General features: G+C 42.8%; 1 protein-coding gene across 1 annotated transcript in view; it reads left to right on the top strand.

Moving 5' to 3' along the window:
* Positions 1 to 5,025: 5,025 nt before the first annotated feature.
* The window catches only part of RAB30 (RAB30, member RAS oncogene family), a 38,770-nt gene continuing 21,045 nt past the window's right edge, over positions 5,026 to 22,750 (top strand). The window contains exon 1 of the mRNA XM_070749557.1: positions 5,026 to 5,605. The gene's annotated coding sequence lies outside the window, so the exon portion shown is untranslated. The remainder of the gene's footprint in view (positions 5,606 to 22,750) is intronic.

Genomic DNA, 22,750 nt, shown 5'->3' with positions numbered 1-22,750 from the left:
TTGAGCCCAAAATTTCTGTCATCAAGGAAGACATTCGGAATCTACAACTGTTTCTTTCCTTTTACCCATCAAGTATAAGAACAATCTTTATCTTTCCCATATAAGCAGGAGAGTTACCTATCTTGTTTAGTATAAGGATTTCAGGCAAGCTTAACTACTCAAGAGGAAATATATATATATATATATTTAAAAAAAACACCTCTTTAGTAATCTCCAAAATGATGAACTCCCTGCAAGGGAAAATGTAAAAAAAAAAAGGCAGATTAAAATGAAATTCATCTTTTTAAAAAAAAATAGAATATGTAAAAAAATATTTTAGCTTATAAAAAAGGATTTACAGTCTGAATAAAAACAACGTACAGTATTTTGAGAGTTCCCACTTACCTTTCTGTGTATAAGTCCTGGTCATTTGGGACTTCTAGGTAAATGTTTAAATATTTGTTAAATAAGTATTAACCAGCTTGTCAATATTTAATTAAACTTTCCGTGGAATAAGCTCCATTCTAGATTTTATGAAAACTGTTAACAATCTTCTCGTAGACTTTTTTCAAATTCCCAGCAAAGCCCTTAGGTTTCAGAACAGGGGTCCACAAACTTGGCAACTTTAAGACTTGTGGACTTCAATTCCCAGAATTCTCCAGCCAGTGTGAAATCTGGGAGCTGAAGTCCACAAGTCTTAAAGTTGCCACGTTTGAAGATCTCTGTTTCAGGTTCTTGGCTTGGAATTTGGAAAAAAATTGACGTGAAGGCTCTTGCCAATCTCTTTTGTAGTCTTGCACAAATGTCTTCGTAAAACCTAGAATGGAGTTTATTCCAAGGAAAAGTTGTTTTATTTCCTGCTTATATTCCTCTCCCGATCAAGTGACATAATGATCACTAAAACCTGCCACTGGCCCCAATAATTAGTCCTCGACCTATGACCAAAATGGATCCTGCCTTATCACATTTATATACCATGATGCTTGTGAAAAGGTGGCTCATTAACCAAAGCCATTTGACCACTGTGGTCAGTAAGCGAACCAATAGTTTGCTACTGGCTGGTTTTGTCAAAAGCAGGAAATTAATGCTGTTTTTTTTGTGTGCAAAATTAGCATGAGACATGGTAAAAAAAACCCTTTAAATGGCCAATAATGCAGGCTGATTGGCAACACCTTTTCATATGACCCGAGATGGGAGTCTAGTTGTCAGAACAGGGTCCTAGGTACCTCTGAAGAGATCCGTTGTAACTTTGAACTGTCACTAAGCAACAAGTCATAAGTCAGGGACTACCAGTATATCTCATCTAGTGCCATCAAAATATTGTAATTCTGTATGCAGGTAAAAAACCTCATGAAGTTTTATTAAGAATTTAATTCAGGAAACCCAGATTAGTTCTTGATTTCCCCCATTAAACTGTGGTATACAGATTAAAAGATTTGGAAGGGACCTTGGAGGTCATCTAGTCCAAGTATTCTGAGTATTCTGAGCAGAGTCAGGTTACAAGCGGTGTGCCACAAGGGTCTGTTCTGGGTCCTATTCTTTTTAATATGTTTGTGAGTGACACAGGGGAAGGTTTGGTAGGGAAGGTTTGCCTATTTGCCGATGACTCTAAAGTGTGCAATAGGGTTGATATTCCTGGAGGGGTCTGTAATATGGTAAATGATTTAGCTTTACTAGATAAATGGTCAAAGCAATGGAAACTGCAGTTTAATGTTTCCAAATGTAAAATAATGCACTTGGGGAAAAGGAATCCTCAATCTGAGTATTGTATTGGCAGTTCTGTGTTAGCAAATACTTCAAAAGAAAAGGATTTAGGGGTAGTGATTTCTGACAGTCTCAAAATGGGTGAACAGTGCAGTCAGGCAGTAGGGAAAGCAAGTAGGATGCTTGGCTGCATAGCTATAGGTATAACAAGCAGGAAGAGGGAGATTATGATCCCGCTATATAGAATGCTGGTGAGACCACATTTGGAATACTGTGTTCAGTTCTGGAGACCTCGCCTACAAAAAGATATTGACAAAATTGAACGGGTCCAAAGACGGGCTACAAGAATGGTGGAAGGTCTTAAGCATAAACGTATCAGGAAAGACTTAATGAACTCAATCTGTATAGTCTGGAGGACAGAAGGAAAAGGGGGGACATGATCGAAACATTTAAAGATGTTCAAGGGTTAAATAAGGTCCAGGAGGGAAGTGTTTTTAATAGGAAAGTGAACACAAGAACAAGGGGACACAATCTGAAGTTAGTTGGGGGTAAGATCAAAAGCAACATGAGAAAATATTATTTTACTGAAAGAGTAGTATATCCTTGGAACAAACTTCCAGCAGACGTGGTAGATAAATCCACAGTAACATGCCTGGGATAAACATATATCCATCCTAAGATAAAACACAGAAAATAGTATAAGGGCAGACTAGATGGACCATGAGGTCTTTTTCTGCCGTCAGACTTCTATGTTTTTATGTTTCTAATCTACTGCCCAGGCAGGAGACCCTCATGTCTGCCTCTATCTAGGATCGAATAACCTCCAGATAGTGAGGCCAGAGTGCCAGCTCAGCTTATTTAAAAAATCCATTTTGATTTATTTTAATCCCTGACAAGTCCAAAGCATTTGACTAGTCTTGCTGCTTTTATTTTTTCTAAGCTTGGCCTTGAATGTAAAAAAGCAATGCTTTTTTAGGGGGGTTGGACATTCTCAATATAGTTAATTTAAAAAGTTACTGAGGACAATTAATTGGATTTATATGCCGCCCTTTAGAGAGGGGTGGCATATAAATCAATTAATCAATCAATCAAACAAACAAACAAAAATAAATTTGGGTCTTGGCCTTGCGGGCATTTCCCAAGTTTGGTTGAGATAGGTTGGTGGTATGAATTGATCAATTTATTTATAAATAAAATACCAAAAGAAAAAAAAGTCACAAAAACCTGGATGTTGTCTTAGGAGACTATTAATTTAATTTAATTTATAACTCCTTCTGGGCTCCATATTCATGAAATGATTTTTTTTCTATATCGCAACTACGATAAGACTTGGGTTAGATGGACCCAGGCTGCTCTTAATGTTATTTTTTGAGTTTTACTGGAAGTCCTATATTATATAAAATACAGAAAATAGTATAAGGGCAGACTAGATGGATCATGAGGTCCTTTTCTGCTGTCAGTCTTCTGTGTTTCTATGTCCTTGACTTACAAGCAGAAAAAACATAGAAACATAGAAGACTGACCACAGAAAAAGACCTCATAATCCATCTAGTCTGCCCTTATACTATTTCCTGTATTTTATCTTAGGATGGATATATTTATTTATTTATTAGATTTGTATGCCGCCCCTTTCCGTAGACTCGGATATATGTTTATCCCAGGCATGTTTAAATTCAGTTACTGTGGATTTACCAACCACGTCTGCTGGAAGTTTGTTCCAAGGATCTACTACTCTTTCAGTAAAATAATATTTTCTCATGTTGCTTTTGATCTTTCCCCCAACTAACTTCAGATTGTATCCCCTTGTTCTTGTGTTCACTTTCCTATTGAAAGCACTTCCCTCCTGGACCTTATTTAACCCTTTGACATATTTAAATGTTTCGATCATGTCCCCCCTTTTCCTTCTGTCCTCCAGACTCTACAGATTGAGTTCATGAAGTCTTTCCTGATACGTTTTATGCTTAAGACCTTCCACCCTTTTTGTAGCCCGTCTTTGGACCCCTTCAATTTTGTCAATATCTTTTTGTAGGTGAGGTCTCCAATGTTTCTGTCGCTAAGCGAGACGGTGAGCTTTGTCCCATTTCACAGGACTTTCTTGCTACATTAAGGAAATTCCTGCAGTTTTTAAGAAGACAGTTGTCAAAATGGGAGTTTTGCCTCCTTTTCCCCCACAGTGGTGAAGTCAGGGGAAGGCAAAGATGGATCTTCGATGACTTGTGAACTTCAACTCCCAGAATTCCTGAGCCAATCGTGCTAGCTCAGGAATTCTGGGAATTGAAGTCCACATTGTCATAGAAAAGCCAACTTTGGCTACCACAGGCAGCCATTTTGAAGTTAGCAACATGGTTGTTAAGCGAATCATTGCTTGTCAGAAGGTTGCAAAAGGGGACGTAACACACACGAGCCTGAGGCCTGTAGTAAATGTGAAGCGGTTGCCAAGTTGTCCTAATTTTACTCCCATGACAGGATGCTGGAACGGTCCTTAGGTGTGAAAACGGTCGTTAAGTGTGAAAAATGGCCGCAAGCCCCTTTTTCTCAGCGCCACTGTAACTTCGGTCACTAAACCGAGGCCTATTTGCCCACTCTGTTTGCAACTGCAAAACGGGCCCGTAAATGGCCCTAACATAAATTTATTGTTTCAAACTTCTCCTCAACCAAGCTCTGTATCGCAACTACGCAGCGAGGGAGGCTCGGAAATAGAAATAAGTCACTCAATTCGCCCCTCCTCCGTCCCCTCTTTTAGGAATGGTAGCCGCTAGAGAAGCGGTACTCCGTCCGGATCCCATCATCCACAGCTGCCTTCTTTTCGAGAGAAGCCTCGTAAGGAGGCCGCGACCGCCGGGACTCGAACGCGCGACCTTTGGAACGGGAGCGAGGGGGGGGGGGTACCGCTCAGTTGACGTTCCACTCAACAGCCGCGAGGAGACACCTCGCATCCGGGTCCTGCTGCAGGGGTGCCATGGCAACGCGCCGGCCCTTCCCAACCCCGCGCCCGTGCGCGCCTCTTTTTGCAAAGGGGAGGGGGTAAAAAGGCGCAGAGAGCAGCTATTACGAAACGCCAGTGGAACAGTTTTGGCCTTCGGGCCCCGCCGGCGGGAGGCCAAGAGCACTTCCCCCCCACCCCACCCCACCCCTCCTCGGGGAGAAGCCGTTTAATGCCACCCATCCGTTTTGCCTTCTTACACCGACCTACGAAGCGGCGGCTCCCGACGGCCTCTCCTTCGCTTTTCCGGCCGCGAGGCTCTTCACTACAGCTCCGCCGCCCACCGCCACGACTTCGGCCTAATTGCAGCCGCTCGCAGGAGCGGGCGCGTCATCTCCGAGCAGACGCCCTCTCCCGTCGGGCGTCTCGGTGGTTCTTTGGGAGGCTGCGCGGCGCCGAGCTTGCCGGGCGATGTAGTTCTCGCCGCGCTCAAGGAGCGCTATCAGGCCGGCTTAGCTTGGCGCGCTTCGGAACTCCCTTTCCCACCATGCCACGCGGCGGAGGAACGCCCGGACGAAAGGCAGCCAATGAAAAGCCGCGCTGGACTTCCCTCCCTCTCTCTCTCTCCCTCTCCCCCGCCCCGCTCCGAACCTTCAGAAGGATGATGTAATGGCAAAGCGGGCGAAAAGGGCGGAGCGCTCCTGCCTTGCGCTGCAATTCATTGTGCCGTATAAACCCAGCCCGGGGCCGCCTTCTTCCCGGCTCCCGCTGCTTTGCAAGCAAGCAGGGCAAGGGGGGAAAAACAGCCGCTGAACTCCCCCAGCGAAAGGGGGCGGGAGCGGGTGGGTTGGCGGGGAGGGGAGTTTGCATCCTTGAAGGAACCATCATCCCCCGCCAAATGTCCCAGTGACTTTGCCTTGGAAGCTGCCTTTTTCTCCCTCCGTTTTTTTCCTATTCTTTTGGCAAAGGGGGCAGAGGAAGCGGCAGTCCCCTAACCAGGTGAGTCGCCTCGCTTGCTTCCTAATTTGTGTGTCTAATTTGGGGTCTATGTGTGTCTATAAACGAAGAGCCCAGAGCCACCACAAGCTCTGGAACGTTTAAAATGTATTTGAAACTACTAAAAATTACTGAGCTTTCCTCAGCCCCCATTGACTTCGTCAGAGGATTAAAATCCCCATTGAAGAAATGCTTTATACATCCATTCATCCATATATATATATTGCAAGTGGTATATATATATATTGCAATATATATATTGCAAGTGATATGTATATATATCACTTGCAAAACAAGTGATATATATATATATATATATACACGGTATATATCCCTTAATTTTCAAATTCAGCAAAAACATGTGATATGCATATGTATGTATGTATGTATGTATGTGTCTGTGTATATATATATGTATATGTATGTATGTATGTAGATTGTTCTAAGTTCGGGTTTTACCCTGTGTAATAAAACCCAAACTCAGAACAATCTACATACATATATCCGTGAAAATTTACGAAAACACACACACACACACACAATGTGTGTGTCTCCTAGTCTACCTTAATTTTCAGATTAATTCAAATTTTCAAATTCAGCAAAAATATGTGACATATATACATATACTGTACATACACACACACACACATAAACTGTATATACACGGTATATACATATAAGTATAGTTTATTATGGGTTTTAATCTGGGTTTTGTTGTTAGATTGTATATTTGACTTCTTTTTAATTGTTTTTTGTATTTTATATTGTTGTAAACCGCCCTGAGTCCTTCAGAATTGGGCGGCGTGGAATTTGAATTATATATATAAATGAATTATAATATAATTTATTCATTTAATATGATATATAATATGTCTGTCTGTATGTGTGTGTGTGTGTGTGTGTATGACAAACACACATAGTTACACACACACACACATATCGGTGGGTTTTATAAAGATCTATACAGTATCTGTATATGGATATATAGATATAAGGGCTGCTCTGGGTTTTCCTGTTTTCCTTTTTGGTTTTTTTTTTCAAAATTCAAAAAAATCAGCTTGGGATGTCTTGAGCTGCAAAGCCTATACAGTATAACCTTCTGCTATAAGGGTCGTGGTTGGGGAAGCTTTGTCTCCTGTGGGTTGGTGGGTTTTTTGGGGGGGAGATGGTGGGGGGGAAGAACCAGCATCGCCCTGAAGTTGGAAAATTGGTAGGGATATGCAGGATTGGCCTCACCTTTCTTGAATAGGAGAGCGATGCCCCTTCCTGAGCTGCTGGGTCGGGGAGTTTATGTGAGGATCGAAGGGTTTCCCCCCTTCCTTTTCCTTCCTTCCTTCCTTCCTTCCTTCCTTCCTTCCTTCCTTCTCATCCCTTCCTCTTTCATCCTTTCCTCCCTCCCCTGTTTTCCTTGCTGTTCTGCTCTCTTTTCCTTCCTTCCTTCCTTTCTTCCTTCCTTCCCTCCCTCCCTCCCTCTGTCCTCCCTCCCTCCCTTCCTTTCTTGCTACTATCCTCTCTCCTCCCTTCCTCTCCTCCCTCCCTCTCTGTCTTCCTTGCTGTTGAGCTCTCTTTTCTTTCCTTCCTTCCTTCCTTCTCCTCCCTTCCTCTTTCATCCTTTCCTCCCTCCCCTGTCTTCCTTGCTGTTCTGCTCTCTTTTCCTTCCTTCCTTCCTTCCTTCCCTCCCTCCCTCTGTCCTCCCTCCCTCCCTTCCTTTCTTGCTACTATCCTCTCTCCTCCCTTCCTCTCCTCCCTCCCTCTCTGTCTTCCTTGCTGTTGAGCTCTCTTTTCTTTCCTTCCTTCCTTCCTTCTCATCCCTTCCTCTTTCATCCTTTCCTCCCTCCCCTGTCTTCCTTGCTGTTCTGCTCTCTTTTCCTTCCTTCCTTCCTTCCTTCCCTCCCTCCCTCTGTCCTCCCTCCCTCCCTTCCTTTCTTGCTACTATCCTCTCTCCTCCCTCTCCTCCCTCCCTCTCTGTCTTCCTTGCTGTTGAGCTCTCTTTTCTTTCCTTCCTTCCTTCCTTCTCCTCCCTTCCTCTTTCATCCTTTCCTCCCTCCCCTGTCTTCCTTGCTGTTCTGCTCTCTTTTCCTTGCTTCTTTCTTTCCTTCTTTCCTTCCTTCCTCTCTCTCCCTCCTTCTCCCTTCCTCTGTCCTCCCTCCCTTCCTTTCTTGCTACTATCCTCTCTCCTCCCTTCCTCTCTTCCCTCCCTCTCTGTCTTCCTTACTGTTGGGCTCTCTTTTCCTTCCTCCCTCCCTCCCTCCCTTCTTTCCTCTTTCCTCCTTTCCTCCCTCCTTCCCTAATGCAGAGAAGGACTTGGCTGTAGAAAATGCATCCCATGGCCAGCTCCCCCTGATTTCTTTTCCCTTCCAGATGTTGGGGGTTGCGGAACCTCTGGGGCTGCTGGATTGTGCATTGCTGGGTGGGGACGTTATAGGGGAAGGGAGGGAGAAAATGACACGTTGGATGACTTGTGAGTGGTGTGTGAATTCATGACACCTTATAAAACCGGCTCCTGGTCCTTCCCCCACCCTTTCATTGTTGGTTGCTTTGATGTAGGAAAGGCTTCCTAAATGCAAAGGTTGCTGTTTTTACCCCCTTTGTCCTTTTCTCAAAGGTGACAGACATGTAAGGTTTGGGGTTTTTTTTTTAAAAAAAAAAATCAGCTTCTTTAGCAGTTCTGAGTTGTGAGTTTTATCTACTCTGGTGTAAGCCCCAGTCAGATCAGTGGATCTTAAAAAACAAACAAACAGCCTTTAGCCTTTGCAATGGGAGTGGCCCTTTGCCTTTGATCTCTGCCCCATAAATGCCCAACCAACCTCACATCTGGGTGTTAAGGGGACTGCAAATGTAAATGTAATACTTCCAGATGTAAAATAATGCACTTGGGGAAAAGGAATCCTCAATCTGAGTATTGCATTGGCAGTTCTGTGTTAGCAAAAACTTCAAAAGAGAAGGATTTAGGGGTAGTGATTTCTGACAATCTCCAAATGGGTGAACAGTGCAGTCAGGCAGTAGGGAAAGCAAGTAGGATGCTTGGCTGCATAGCTAGAGGTATAACAAGCAGGAAGAGGGAGATTGGGATCCCGAAGCATTTTCCACTTACAAACCTGAGCCTCCGAAACTGTAACCGGAAAAGACAGGGAGAAGCCTCCATGGGCCTCTCTAGGAATTTTCTGGGAGTAAGCAGGGCCGGAAAAGGCAGGGAGAAGCCTCCGTAGGGCCTCTCTGGGAATCTCCTAGGAGGAAACAGGTCCGGGAAAGGTGGGGAGAAGCCTCCGTGGGGCCTCTCTAGGAATCTCCTGGGAGGAAACGGCCGGAAAAGGTGGGGAGAAGCCTCCGTGGGGCCTCTCTAGGAATCTCCTGGGAGGAAACAGGGCCTCCACTCTCTCTGTGGTTTCCCCAATTGCACACCTTATTGGCTTTTACATTGATTCCTATGGGGAAAAATTGCTTCTTCTTACAAACTTAATAAGAACCTGGTCACGGAACGAATTACGTTCATAAGTAGAGGTACCACTGTTTTTGCAAATATTCTTCTTCGACCTTCTGACTTTGATTAGTTTGATCCCAGTCAAGTAATAAATGGGGGGGGGGGGAACAGAAGGATATTTGTTGGTAATAATGGGTGGGACAGGGTCCCTTATTTTGGGTCAAAGGACATGCAATGCAGTTTCATTGGAATGGGCCACCAGCTTAAATGGTGACTTTGAAAGAGGTACAGAATTTGCTGACGAAAGAAGACATTAAAAGAGCTTCGGAACAAATTAATCTTGGCTTCTTTAAACAGCCTAGGGAAGTTCTCAGATCTTTTCAGTCTGTTGGGAAGAGTTTTGTGTCGTTGTCCACCCCCCCAGCTGTGGTCGCTGTTTGTTTAGTTGCAAAGGAATTGCTTTGAATTCTCCAGAACTTCTCAATATTGCAGTGTTTCCACAGTGAGGTCTTGTGATGCGTTTTGTGGTGCTCAGCAATCCTGACAGCACACAGCATAAAACTTGCCCTTTAGGATAGGACTGAGTTTTAGGAAAGGATATTTTAAGGTTTTGTTGAATGTTCAACGAAGAATGTTCTTTCTGCGCCAGCTCAGGAAGCTCAAGCTGCCCAAGGAGCTGCTGATCCAGTTCTAGAGAGGAATCATTGAGTCTGTCGTCTGCACCTCCATCACTGTCTGGTTTGGTGCTGCAACCCAACAAGACCGACACAGACTTCGGAGGAGAATCAGAACTGCAGAAAAAACAATTGCTGCCAACCTGTCTTCCATTGAGGACTTGTACATTAAACAAGTCAAAAAGAGGGCCATGAAAATATTTACTGACCCCCTGCATCCTGGACACAAAATGTTTCAACTCCTACCCACAAAATGTCGCTATAGAGCACCGCACACCAAGACAACTAGACACAAGAACAGCTTTTTCCCGAATGCCATCACTCTGCTAAACAAATAATTCCCTCGACACTGTCAAACTGTTTACAGTGCTGTAAAGCACTGTGAAGCGGTATATAAGTCTAAATGCTATTGCTATTAATGACTGAATGACTTATTATTATTGTTATTATTTATTAGATTTGTATGCCACTCCTCTCCGGAGACTTGGGGCGGCTCACAACAATAATAAAAACAATATATAACAAATCTAATAATTAAAAGTCACTAAAAAACCTCTTATTAAAAGCAAAACATACACACATTCCAAATTTGAATGGGCACAACAGCATGTGAAATTGATTGTCAAATCAATCTAAATCTAAATAATAATAATAATAATAATAACAACAACAATACTTGTTTGGATATAATAATAATAATAATAATAATAATAATAATAATAATAATAATAGTAATCCTGATTCCCCTTGTGGTCATGTCGAGGACCAACTCTACAGACCATATCAAACAAGAGAAGGGCAGCATACAAGTGGCGCAGCAGGTAGAGTTCAGTACTGCAGGCTACTGAAGCTGACTGTTGATTTGCAGGTCAGCGGTTCAAATCTCATCACCGGTTCAAGGTTGACTCAGCCTTCCATCCTTCCGAGGTGGGTAAAATGAGGACCCGGATTGTGGGGGCAATAGCCTTGCTCTGTTAAAAAAAAAAGTGCTATTGCTAACATGTTGTAAGCCGCCCTGAGTCTAAGGTGAAGGGCGGCATAAAAAAAAAAATCAAACAAACAAACAAATAAATAAATAAATAAAGATGATGTTGATGATGATGATGATCAGAACAGAGCTGGAAGGAACCTTTATTTTCCCAACCTGAGCAATTTTCAATGCTATGTGGACTTCAACACCTACAATCCCCCCAGTTGGCTGTGGAATTCTGGGAGTTGAAGTCCCAACATCTTAAAGTCTCTGGGGTTCAGAAGTGGCCGGCCAAAACGTGGACTCTAGGAAGGACGTCTTTGTGACGTCCAAGCTCCACCCCTGGAATTCCATAATGGGATTCCCCACCTCCGTTTGAGCCTCCTGACTGGCCGACAGCTCCGCAGCTCTTCTGCAAATGTGACAGCCGGGCAGTGGTGCTTCTCGGAAACTTTCCCAAACTTCCGGGTTCGGCGTTCGCGAGAACACCGAGAAGCCCCCCGGCTGTTTTGGAAGGTGACAGCCGGGCGGCGGCGCTTCTCGGCGTTCTCCCAAACCCGAACCTGAACTTTTGCTGAACTTTTCAGGTTCAGGTTTGGGAGAACTCCGAGAAGCGCCCGGCTGTTTCAGAAGGTGACAGCCGGGCGGCGGTGCCCAGCAGATCGCAGGTTTTTTTTGGCTTGCATGCATTAATCGGTTTTTCATTGTTTCCTATTGAAAACATTGTTCCGTCTTAAGAACATTTCGCCTTATGAACCTCCTCCCGGAACCAATTAAGTTCGTAAGACACGGTATCACTGTATAAGTCTAAATTAGTGTAAAGCACCGCAAAGTGGTATATAAGTCTAAATCAGTGGTACTCAATGAGGGGGTTGGGAACCCTTTGGGAGTCGAACGACCGTTTCACAGGACAAATTTCCCATGGTTTCCGGTCACAATTCAAAGTGTTGGTCATGACCTTTAAAGCCCTACATGGCATTGGGCCAGAATACATCCGGAACCGCCTTCTACCGCACGAATCCCAGCGGCCGATAAGGTCCCACAGAGTTGGCCTTCTCCGGGTCCTGTCGACCAAACAATGTCGTTTGGTGGGCCCCAGGGAAAGAGCCTTCTCTGTGGCGGCCCTGGCCCTCTGGAACCAACTCCCCCCCAGAGATTAGAATGGCCCCCACCCTCCTTGCCTTTCGCAAATTACTTAAGACCCACCTTTGTCGCCAGGCATGGGGGAGTTAAGTTATTCTTTCCCCCTAGGCTATTACAAGTTATGCATGGTATGTTTGGTTTTTTTATAATAAGGGTTTTTTAGTTGTTTTTATTAATTGGATTGTTCATGTTGTTTTACCACTGTTGTTAGCCGCCCCGAGTCTGCGGAGAGGGACGGCATACCAATCCAATAAATAATAATAATAATAATAATAATAATAATAATAATAATAATGATAATAATGATAATAATAATAACTACAGCTTCTATTCGGGCACCTTTTTATAATCAGGTGTTTACAGTGGGAGTATCCCTCTGACCTTCCTGCCAATCATCTTAAAGATCTGTTGGGAGAATTGGTGCTAGACTTATGGTTGGAGGTCACCACAACATGAGGAACTGTATTAAGGAGTGGTGGCCTTAGAAAGATTGAGAACCACTCCTCTAAATGCTAAACAGGCCTGTGTTTCGGACTTTGCTCTAATCCAGCTTTCAGGATTCCTCTCCTAAAATGTCTGATCTTCAGGGAGGAAACTTTTGCCTCTTAAAACAAAACCCCATGTTGTTTTTATACTTTAAATAAAGAGAGAAAGGGGGGTGGGGTTAGAAAAAGTTGGTCAGGCCGTCAAAGTTCCTTTCATTCTTTGGGCTAACACTGAGGCTTTTCATCCTTCTGGCCAAATCCATTCTGGTGAGAAGCCAAAGTTGGCATTCGTTTCGTTGGGAACCGGTGAAGTTTTTCAGATTTTTCGTCTTTTAAGATCCACACCCAGGAAGCTCCAAGTTAGTCTCCCCATAACTGTACTTTGAAAAAAAAAAAAGGGGTGTGTGTGTCAGAGGGCAATGATTCAGCAAGAATGAGGAGGTAGAGGTAGTGGTACCTCTACCTAAGAACGCCTCTACTTACAAACTTTTGTAGATAAGAACCTGGTGTTCAAGATTTTTTTGCCGCATCTCAAAAACCATTTTCCACTTACAAACCAGAGCCGCCGAAACTGTAACTGGAAAAGGCAGGGAGAAGCCTCCGTGGGGCCTCTCTTGGAATCTCCTGGGAGGAAACAGGGCCGGAAAAAATAGGGAGAAGGCTCCATGGGGCCTCTCTAGGAATCCCATAGAAATCTGTAAAAGCAGATAACGTGGGTGGAGGGTGGAGGCCCTGTTTCTTCCCAGGAGATTCCTAGAGAGGCCCCACGGAGGTTTCTCCCCGCCTTTTCCGGCCCTGTTTCCTCCCAGGAGATTCCTAGAGAAGCCCTACGGAGGCTTCTCCCCACCTTTTCTCGCCCTGTTTCCTCCCAGAGGATTCCTAGACAGGCCCCACGGAGGCTTCTCCATGCCTTTTCTGCCCCTGTTTCCTCCCAGGAGATTCCTAGAGAGGCCCCACGGAGGCTTCTCCCTGCCTTTTCCAGTTACAGTTTCGGAGCCTCGGGTTTGTAAATGGAAAATGATTTTTGAGAAGCGGCAAAAAAAATCTTGAACACCCGGTTCTTATCTAGAAAGTAGAGGCGTTTTTAGGTAGAAGTACCACCGTATAAATCTAAAGTGCCATTTGTTATTATTTGTTATCATTCCGAGTAGTTTAGACTTAGCAGGCGTTTTACCCGGGAGCTGAAATGCATAGGACAGCAGTGTGTTGTGTAATCTGCAGTTTCTGGGATTGTTGGCAAGTCGGTTCCTTCGCTGTGTGGGGATATCTGGAATTGAATCCATGGTGGGGCCCCAACGCCCGGATCCCTTCCAGCTGCTGTTTCTTGTTACGGCCGCAGAGATTTATTTGAATTCTTCCCTTGTGTAACCGACATTGTTTTGTCCCTTGGCAAACTTCTCCTTGTGTATGTGTGTGTGTGTGATTGTGCAACACGAGAGAGCTGGATGAACAATGACATCCCTTTCCTCTGAGTTTCCCCAAATTTGTAAAGACTGCCAGAGTGGCAAATTTTGTCTTGCATTATTTTCGAATTTGCTGTTTGTTTGTGCTAAAAAAAAATTGCCTTTCGCAGACATGGGATCTGATCTCTTTATCCTCCCTCCCGTATTTTCTTTCGAGAAGAACAATGAAGGCCCAGTTCTTAGTCTTTCCTAGAATTATTATTCCCTTATCCCCTTATTGAGCTTGGATTTCATTTTTTTTTAAAAGAAAAATTTAATTTTCTCCTCCTGGCTTAAAAAGGACAAACAATTGGGGAAGTTGGCTCCCCCGACTGCATTGGGAGACTTCTCTTGACAAGTCGACAAAAAGTACGAGAAAACTATGCGAAGACTTTAGGAAAAAGGGTGTGTTTTGAGTGTCAACTCCAAACCTAATGGAAACAGATGTTTTTCGTAGACTGGTTTAATGTTTTTTTCTGTTTTTGCAGTCTTGTGGGCTGGTTTCCTTTCATAGCTTCATCCCTTTTCTTTTTTCTTTTTATTATATACACATAAAACACATACATAAACAAGTCAGACAAACATATATGGGTACCCATATATGGGTATGTATGTGTTGTATGGTTGTTTAACAGTTGGGTTTTTTTATATAATTCTTATTATTAGATTTGTTCCATTGTGGGTTTTTTTTTTTGTTTAAAATATACTTTATTAGTTTATTAAAAAAGAAAAGAAAACAGGGGAAAAGGGGGATGGGAATACAAAAAAGAGAAATGGGAGGGGGAGGGGGTAAACAGTATTATTATACAACGGCTTATATATATTATTGTATACACATTCCGAGTACTGTATTTGTCTATATGTAAATATTTTGTATTCAATATTCTTATTTGGATAATATTATAGCTGTAATATTTAATAGTACAAGAATAACGTGGAAAGAGAAGGGATAGAAAAGGAAAGAGGGAAGAAGGAGAAAGAGAGAAGAGAGAGAAAAAGAGAGGAGGAGGAGTACCTGCAAGCTAGCAGGCATTTGGATTGTGACAGCTTAGTTTGATTATGTTTGTTGTTTTTGTTAGTGAGATTTGTTCCATTGTTTATACTGTTTTTTATTATTGTTGTGAGCCGCCCCGAGTCTTCGGAGAGGGGCGGCATACAAATCTAATAAAATAAATAAATAAAATAAATAAATTCCCCTTTGTTTACAGTAAGCATCTCTGGGTTTGCATCCACCAATATACACTGCTCAAAAAAAAATACACACTTAAAAAACAGAATATAGCTTCAAGTAGAAACACAGAAGATTGACGGCAGAAAAAGACCTCATGGTCCATCTAGTCTGCCCTTATACTATTTCCTGTATTTTATCATAGGATAGATCTATGTTTATCCATCCTACGTAAATAAAACTTCTGTGAAATTAAACTGTGTACTTGGGAAGCAACACTGATTGACAGTCAATTTCACATGCTGTTGTGCACATTCAACTTTGTACAGAACAAAGTATTCAATGAGAACATTTCATTCATTCAGATCTAGGATGTGTTCTTTGAGGGTTCCTTTTATCTTTTTGAGCAGTACAGTATACTTTCCCTATATAAAATATACTGCTCAAAATATTAAAGGGAACACTCAAATAACACATCCTAGATCTGAATGAATGAAATGTTCTCATTGAATACTTTGTTCTATACAAAGTTGAATGTGCACAACAGCATGTGAAATTGATGGTCAATCAGTGTTGCTTCCTAAGTGGACAGTTTGATTTCACAGAAGTTTGATTTACTTGGGGTTATATTGTGTTGTTTAAGTGTTCCCTTTATGTTTTTGAGCAGTGTATTTAGATTTTGATAAATTGTTTTTTCTTTCTCGCTTGTTTCTTCTTCTACATTATTCTATACCAGTGATGGTAAACATTTTTTGGCTCGGGGGCCAGAAGAGTATCTCCGAGCGATGTCCGAGCGCCATAGTGTTTTGCATGGGTGCCCACACCCATAACGCACTGCCCTCGCAATCAGCACAAATCACCCTGGGTCCCTGCAATTACGGGCTTGGCATATTTTCAGGAACTGGTTTTGTGGTTTAAGGAACTGTCTATAGAGCATTTCAGTATGAGAATGACGAGGATTGTTTATTTGTAGCCTATGACAATCATTAAGTGTTGTACCAGATGATTCTTGACAAATGTGTCCTTTCTTTTATGTACACTGAGAGCATCTGCATCAAAGACAAATTCCTTGTGTGTCCCATCACACTGGGCCAATAAAGAATTCTATTCTATTCTATTCTATATTCTATTCTGTTCTGTTCTATTCTATTCTATTGATTCTTGACAAATGTATCTTTTTCTTTTATGTACACTGAGAGCATCTGCACCAAAGACAAATTCCTTGTGTGTCCAATCACACTTGGCCAATAAAGAATTCTATTCTATTCTATTCTATTCTACCGACCTTGGAGCTGGTCAGAATTGAACCCCTAGAAGTTGGCAGAGTTAGTCTGAAATACTGCATCCTAACCACTGCACCCCCATGGTTCCTTCCTTCCTTCCTTCCTTCCTTCCTTCCTTCCTTCCTTCCTTCCTTCCTTCCTTCCTTCCTTCCTTCCTTCCTTCCTCTCTTATTCCCTTTTTCTTTCCTCCCTCCCTCCCTTTCTCTCTTACTCATTTTCTCCCTTCCTTCCTTCCTTCCTTCCTTCCTCTCTTATTCCCCTTTTCTTTCCTCCATCCCTCCCTTTCTCTCTTACTCATTTTCTCCCTTCCTTCCTTCCTTCCTCTCTTATTCCCCTTTTCTTTCCTCCATCCCTCCCTTTCTCTCTTACTCATTTTCTCCCTTCCTTCCTTCCTTCCTTCCTTCCTTCCTTCTTTCCTTCCTTCCTCTCTCCCTCCCTCTCTCTCTCTCACTCCCTCATACTGCAATAGCACTTAGACTTATATCCTACTTCATGGTCCTTTCCAACCCTCTCCAAGCACTTTACAGAGTCAGCCTCTTGCCCCCAACGGTCTCTAGGTCTTCCTTTTACCAGTCCCGCAAGATGTTGGGCTAATTTATGCAGCCTAGTTGCAGATTGTTTGCAGCGTAGGGAAATCTCCAATTGTAAATTGCTGCACCATTTAGTTCTTAGAATAGCTCAGTAAGTTTGGAGCCATTTGAAGAAAGGCGAGGGGGGGAGACGGTGGCCAAATTGTCCAGATTCCAGATAGCTAAACACACACACAAACACACACACACAGAGTGTATGGCCTCTGCCTTCTCCCTCTCCCCCTTTCATGATGCAATTTATTCCATTTTGACCCTGGGGTGGGCCTAATTGGCTTAGAACAGGTAGTGCTGTTCTCTAGGCAAATAATCTTTAATTTTTGGTAGGGTTTTTTAGCTGCTGCAAAAAGCTCCATGTAACACAAATGTGTGGAATGCGTGGTGGTGGGGGTGCTGGTCGGCTGCCCCCTTGAGTTGGGTGTAGTGTCAAAGAAAGCAGAACAGCCAAGTTTGCAGCAAACACACACAACACACACACCTCAATAGCACAATTATGATGTCATTAAAATAGAATAGAAATATGGAATAGAATAGAATAAAATAGAAGATGAATACAATAGAATAGAAAATGAATAGAATAGAATTGAATAGAATTCTTTACTGGCCAGGTGTGATGGGACACACAAGGAATTTGTCTTTGGTGCAGATGCTCTCAGTGTACATAAAAGAAAATATAGATTTGTCAAGAATCATGTGGTATAACACTTAATGATTGTCCTAAGGGTCAAATAAGCAATCAGGAAACAATATTAATAAAAATCTTAGGATACAAGCAACAAGTTACAGTCATACAGTCCTAAGTGGGAGGAAAAGAATAGAATTGATAGGAATGATGAGAAAAAAAACTAGTAGAAATAGTAGTGCAGACTTAGTAAAAAGTTTGACAGTGTTGAAGGAATTATTTGTTTAGCAGAGTGAGGGCGTTTGGGGAAAAAACTCTTCTTGTGTCTAGTTGTCTTGGTGCGCAGTGCTCTGTAGCAACGTTTTGAGGATAAGAGTTGAAACAATTTGTGTCCAGGATACGAGGGGTCAGTAATTGAGCACGTAGACTTGTAAATGAGGACCCGGATTGTGGGGGCAATAGCCTAGCTCTGTTAAAAAAAGTGCTATTGCTAACATGTTGTAAGTCGCCCTGAGTCTAAGGAGAAGGGCGGCATAAAAATCAATCAATCAAACAAACAAACAAACAAACAAATAAATAATATAAATAATATAAATAATATAAATAAATAATATAAATAAATAATTTAAATAATATAAATAAATAAATAATATAAATAAATAAATAATATAAATAAATAAATAAATAAATAATATAAATAAATAATATAAATAAATAATATAAATAAATAAATAATATAAATAAATAAATAATATAAATAAATAAATAATATAAATAAATAAATAATATAAATAAATAAATAATATAAATAATATAAATAAATAAATAAATACCACGCCCTACAGTGCTTTCCAGGCCTCTCTAAGCGGTTTTACAGAGTCAGCCTATCGTCCCCAATAATCTGGGTCCTCGTTTTACCGACTTCGGAAGGACGGATGGCTGAGTCATCCTTGAGCTGGTCAGGATCGAACTGCTGTCTTGGCTTGTGTGCAGAGTCAGCCTGCAATACTGCATCCTAAGCACCGCGCCACCACACTAGTACACGGAGCTCACGTGACGGTGGCCAATAAGGTTGTAAAATATGGGGTGGGGGACTTAACTGAATGAAGGTTTCACTTAACAGTAGAAATTTGGGGCTCAGGTTTGATCGTAGGTCGGTCACTAAAACGACGGTGTGTTTAATAGAATTCTGCAGAGAACATAGAAACATAGAAGATTGACGGCAGAAAAAGACCTCCTGGTCCATCTAGTCTGCCCTGATACTATTTCCTGTATTTTATCTTAGGATGGATCTATGCTTATCCCAGGCATGTTTAAATTCAGTTACTGTGGATTTACCAATCACGTCTGCTGGAAGTTTGTTCCAAGCATCTACTACTATTTCAGTGAGATAATATTTTCCCATGTTCATAGAATCATAGAGTCGGAAGAGACCTCCAGGGTCATCGGGTCCAACCCTCTGCTCAATGCCGGATTCATCAAACCAGCCCAGAAAGATTATTTTTATTAAAAACACTTCCCTCCTGAACCTTATTTAAACCAATTATTATTATTATTATTATTATTATTATTATTATTATTATTATTATTAATTAGATTTGTATGCCGCCCCTCTCCGCAGACTCAGGGCGGCTCACAACAACAATAAAACAATGTACAACAAATCTAATAATTTAAAAATCACTAAAAAACCGCTTATTAAAAAGCAAAAACATGCACACAAACATACCATGCATAAACTGTATAGGCCCGGGGGAGATGTCTCAGTTTCCCCATTCCTGACGGCAGAGGTGGGTTTGAAGGAGTTTACGAAAGGCAAGGAGGGTGGGGGCAGTTCTAATCTCTGGGGGGAGCTGGTTCCAGGGGGTCGGGGCCGCCACAGAGAAGGCTCTTCCCCTGGGTCCCGCCAAACGACATTGTTTAGTCAACGGGACCCGGAGAAGGCCAACTCTGTGGGACCTAACTGGTCGCTGGGATTCATGCGGCAGAAGGCGGTCCTGGAGATATTCCAGTCCGATGCCATGAAGGGCTTTATAGGTCATAACCAACACTTTGAATTGTGAACGGAAACTGATCGGCAACTAATGCAGACTGGGGAATGTTGGTGTGACATGGGCATACTTAGGGAAGCCCATGATTGCTCTCGCAGCTGCATTCTGCACGATCTGAAGTTTCCGAACATTCTTATTTAACCCTTTAACATATTTAAATGTTTCGATCCTGTCCCCCCCTTTTCCTTCTGTCCTCCAGACTCTACAGATTGAGTTCATCAAGTCTTTCCTGATACGTTTTATGCTTAAGACCTCCCACCATTTTTATAGCCCGTCTTTGGACCTCTTCAATTTTATCAATCTCTTTTTCTAACGAGAAGCGGGGCAGAGGGAAATTACCCCAAAGACACTTTTTGTGCTTAAGGAAGGGTGTTTGCCTGTTGCCGGGTTGCGAAAGTAAGGAAATCCGTGCTTTGCATCTTAATGAAATGCCCCAATTCACCTCTTTTATTTAATTATTTTGAGCCAAGAACATAACGGGACCGGAAGCTTTCAGCAAGAAGGGTCCCCAACCTCTCATTTGTGGTGGTCCAGTTTCTGCTTCCCAGCTTTTCAGGGCTCTTAATGAGGATAAAACTTTTTTTCGATTCCTGAATGGAAATGTTTGAAGTCCACAAGTCTTAAAGTTGCCACGGTTGGAGACCCTTGTACTAGAGCAAAGTGAAGTGATAGTTAGAAAAAAAAGCTTGCAGGATTTTAATTAGTTACCGTAGTAGGGAAAAGAGAGAATTATAATGTAGGATCTATCTATCTATCTACCGTATATCTGTCTGTCTGTCTGTATGTCTGTCTATCTGTCTATCTGCCTGGGATAAACATAATATACATCCTAAGATAAAATACAGAAAATAGTATAAGGGCAGACTAGATGGACCATGAGGTCTTTTTCTGCCGTCAGACTTCTATGTTTCTATGCCTATCTGCCTACCTGTCTACCTACATACCTACCTACCTATCTAATCAAACTTCTGTAAAATCAAACTGTCCACTTGGGAAGCAACACTGACTGACAATCATTTTCACATTCAACTTTGTACAGAACAAAGTATTCAAGGAGAATATTTCATTCATTCAAATCTTGGATGTGTTCTTTGAGTCTTCCCTTTATTTTTGTGAGCACTACAGTCATACCTCGTCTTACGAACCTAATTGGTTCCAGGGGGGAGGTTCGTAAGATGAAAAGTTCGTAACACGAAACATTGTTTCCCATAGGAAACAATGTAAAATCAATTAATCCGTGCAACGGAAAATAAAAACGCAAAAAACCGCTGCCGCCCAGCTGTCACCTTTTAAAACAGCCGGGGGGCTTCCCAGCGTCCTCCTGGCCCCGAACGCCAAACCCGAACTTCCAGGTTCGGCATTCGGGAGGCCGCCGAGAAGCCCCGCCACCTGGCTGTCGCTTTTTGAAACAGCTGGAAGTTCGGGCTTGGCGTTCGGGTCCAGGAGGACGCTGGGAAGCACCCCCGGCTGTTTCAGAAAGCGACAGCCAGGTGGCGGGGCTTCTTGGCGGCGGGTTCGTAAGAAGAAAAAAGTTCGTAAGAAGAGGCAAAAAATTTCGGAAGCCCGGGTTCGTATCTCGGGTTGTTCGTAAGACGAGGGGTTCATATCATGAGGTACCACTGTATATATATATAATGCAATACAATGCACAGAAAGGGAAGAAAGGAAGAAAAAAAAGGGAAGGGAAAGAGGAAAGGGAGGGGAAGAAAAGAAAGGGAAGGGAAGTAAAGGTAGGGAGGGAAAGGAGGAGAGAAGTAAAGGAAGAAAGAAAAGGGAGGGGAGAGAAGAGAAGGAAGAAGGTAAAGAAGAAAGGTAGAAAGGGAAGGGAAGAAGAAATGGAAGGAAAAGAAAGAAGGAAAGGAGAGGAGGGGTTGAAAGGAAAGGAAAGGAAGAAAATATATTGGGCACAAGAATAATGGGGAAAGATAATGAGATAAGGGAAGGGAAAGGAAAGAAGGAAAAAGGAAAGGAAAAGAAAATGTATGGAAGGCAGGAAAGAAAGAAAGAAAGAAAGAAAGAAATAAATGTTGGATGGTCAGAACCCACAAATGGCTTCTCCCTCTGCCAAGCATCTCTTAATTGTGGTTCACCCTAAACTTGGCATTATGCTCCATTGTAAACAAGCCTTTGGTTTCATCTACTCCACATTATTTCTGTGAAGGTAAGATGCCAGCATCCTATCACTCTCTCTCTCTCTCTCACACACACACACTCCTCCCCCCTCTCACAAGTTATAATGATTCCCACTAACTCAAAATTAAAACCAGCTGCTCAATTTGCAAAGCTGGAAACCAATAGTCCACTGTGGTCATTTTGGGAGTTGAAGCCTCCACATTTTCAAGCTGCCAAATCTGAGCCAAGCCCTGGCCTAGGCAATTTATTTATTTATTTATTTATTTATTGGATTTGTATGCCGCCCCTCTCCGGAGACTCGGGGCGGCTAACAGCAACAATAAAACAGTGTACAATAGTAATCTAATACTAAAAACGATTAAAACCCCATTAATATAAAAACCAAACATACATACATACATACATACCATGCATAGAATTGTAAGGACCTAGGGGGGAAGAGGATCTCAATTCCCCCATGCCTGATGGAAGAGGTGGGTTTTAAGTAGCTTACGAAAGGCAAGGAAGGTGGGCGCAATTCCAATCTCTGGGGGGAGTTGGTTCCAGAGGGCCGGGGCCGCCACAGAGAAGGCTCTTCACCTGGCTCCTGCCAAGCGATATTGTTTAGTTGACGGGACCCGGAGAAGATCCACTCTGTGGGACCTAACTGGTTGCTGGGATTCGTGCAGCAGAAGGCGGTCCCTGAGGTAATCTGGTCCGGTGTCATGAAGGGCTTTATAGGTCATAACCAACACTTTGAATTGTGACCGGAAACTGATCAGCAACCAATGCAGACTATGGAGTGTTGGAGTGACATGGGCATACTTGGGAAAGCCCATGATTGCTCTCACAGCTGCATTCTGCACGATCTGAAGTTTCCGAACACTCTTCAAAGGTAGCCCCATGCAGAGAGCGTTACAGTAGTCGAGCCTCAAGGTGATGAGGGCATGAGTGACTGTGAGCAGTGACTCCTGGTCCAAGTAAGGCCGCAACTGGTGCACCAGGCGAACCTGGGCGAACGCCCCCCTCGCCACAGCTGAAAGATGGTTCTCTAATGTGAGCTGTGGATCGAGGAGGATGCCCAATTCCCTGGGGTATCGTCCTGAACTAGTAAAGAAACCGTTTTGAGACCGGCTGTCTGCCAATCCTGCTGAGACGGAGGAATAATTCTGCATTCAATTCTCAGGGCG

The sequence above is a fragment of the Erythrolamprus reginae genome, chromosome 4 (assembly GCF_031021105.1).
Source record: "Erythrolamprus reginae isolate rEryReg1 chromosome 4, rEryReg1.hap1, whole genome shotgun sequence".
Classification (NCBI taxonomy): Eukaryota; Metazoa; Chordata; class Lepidosauria; order Squamata; family Dipsadidae; genus Erythrolamprus; species Erythrolamprus reginae.
Note: the sequence above shows the minus strand (reverse complement) of the source record. Positions and strands in the feature narration are given on the sequence as shown.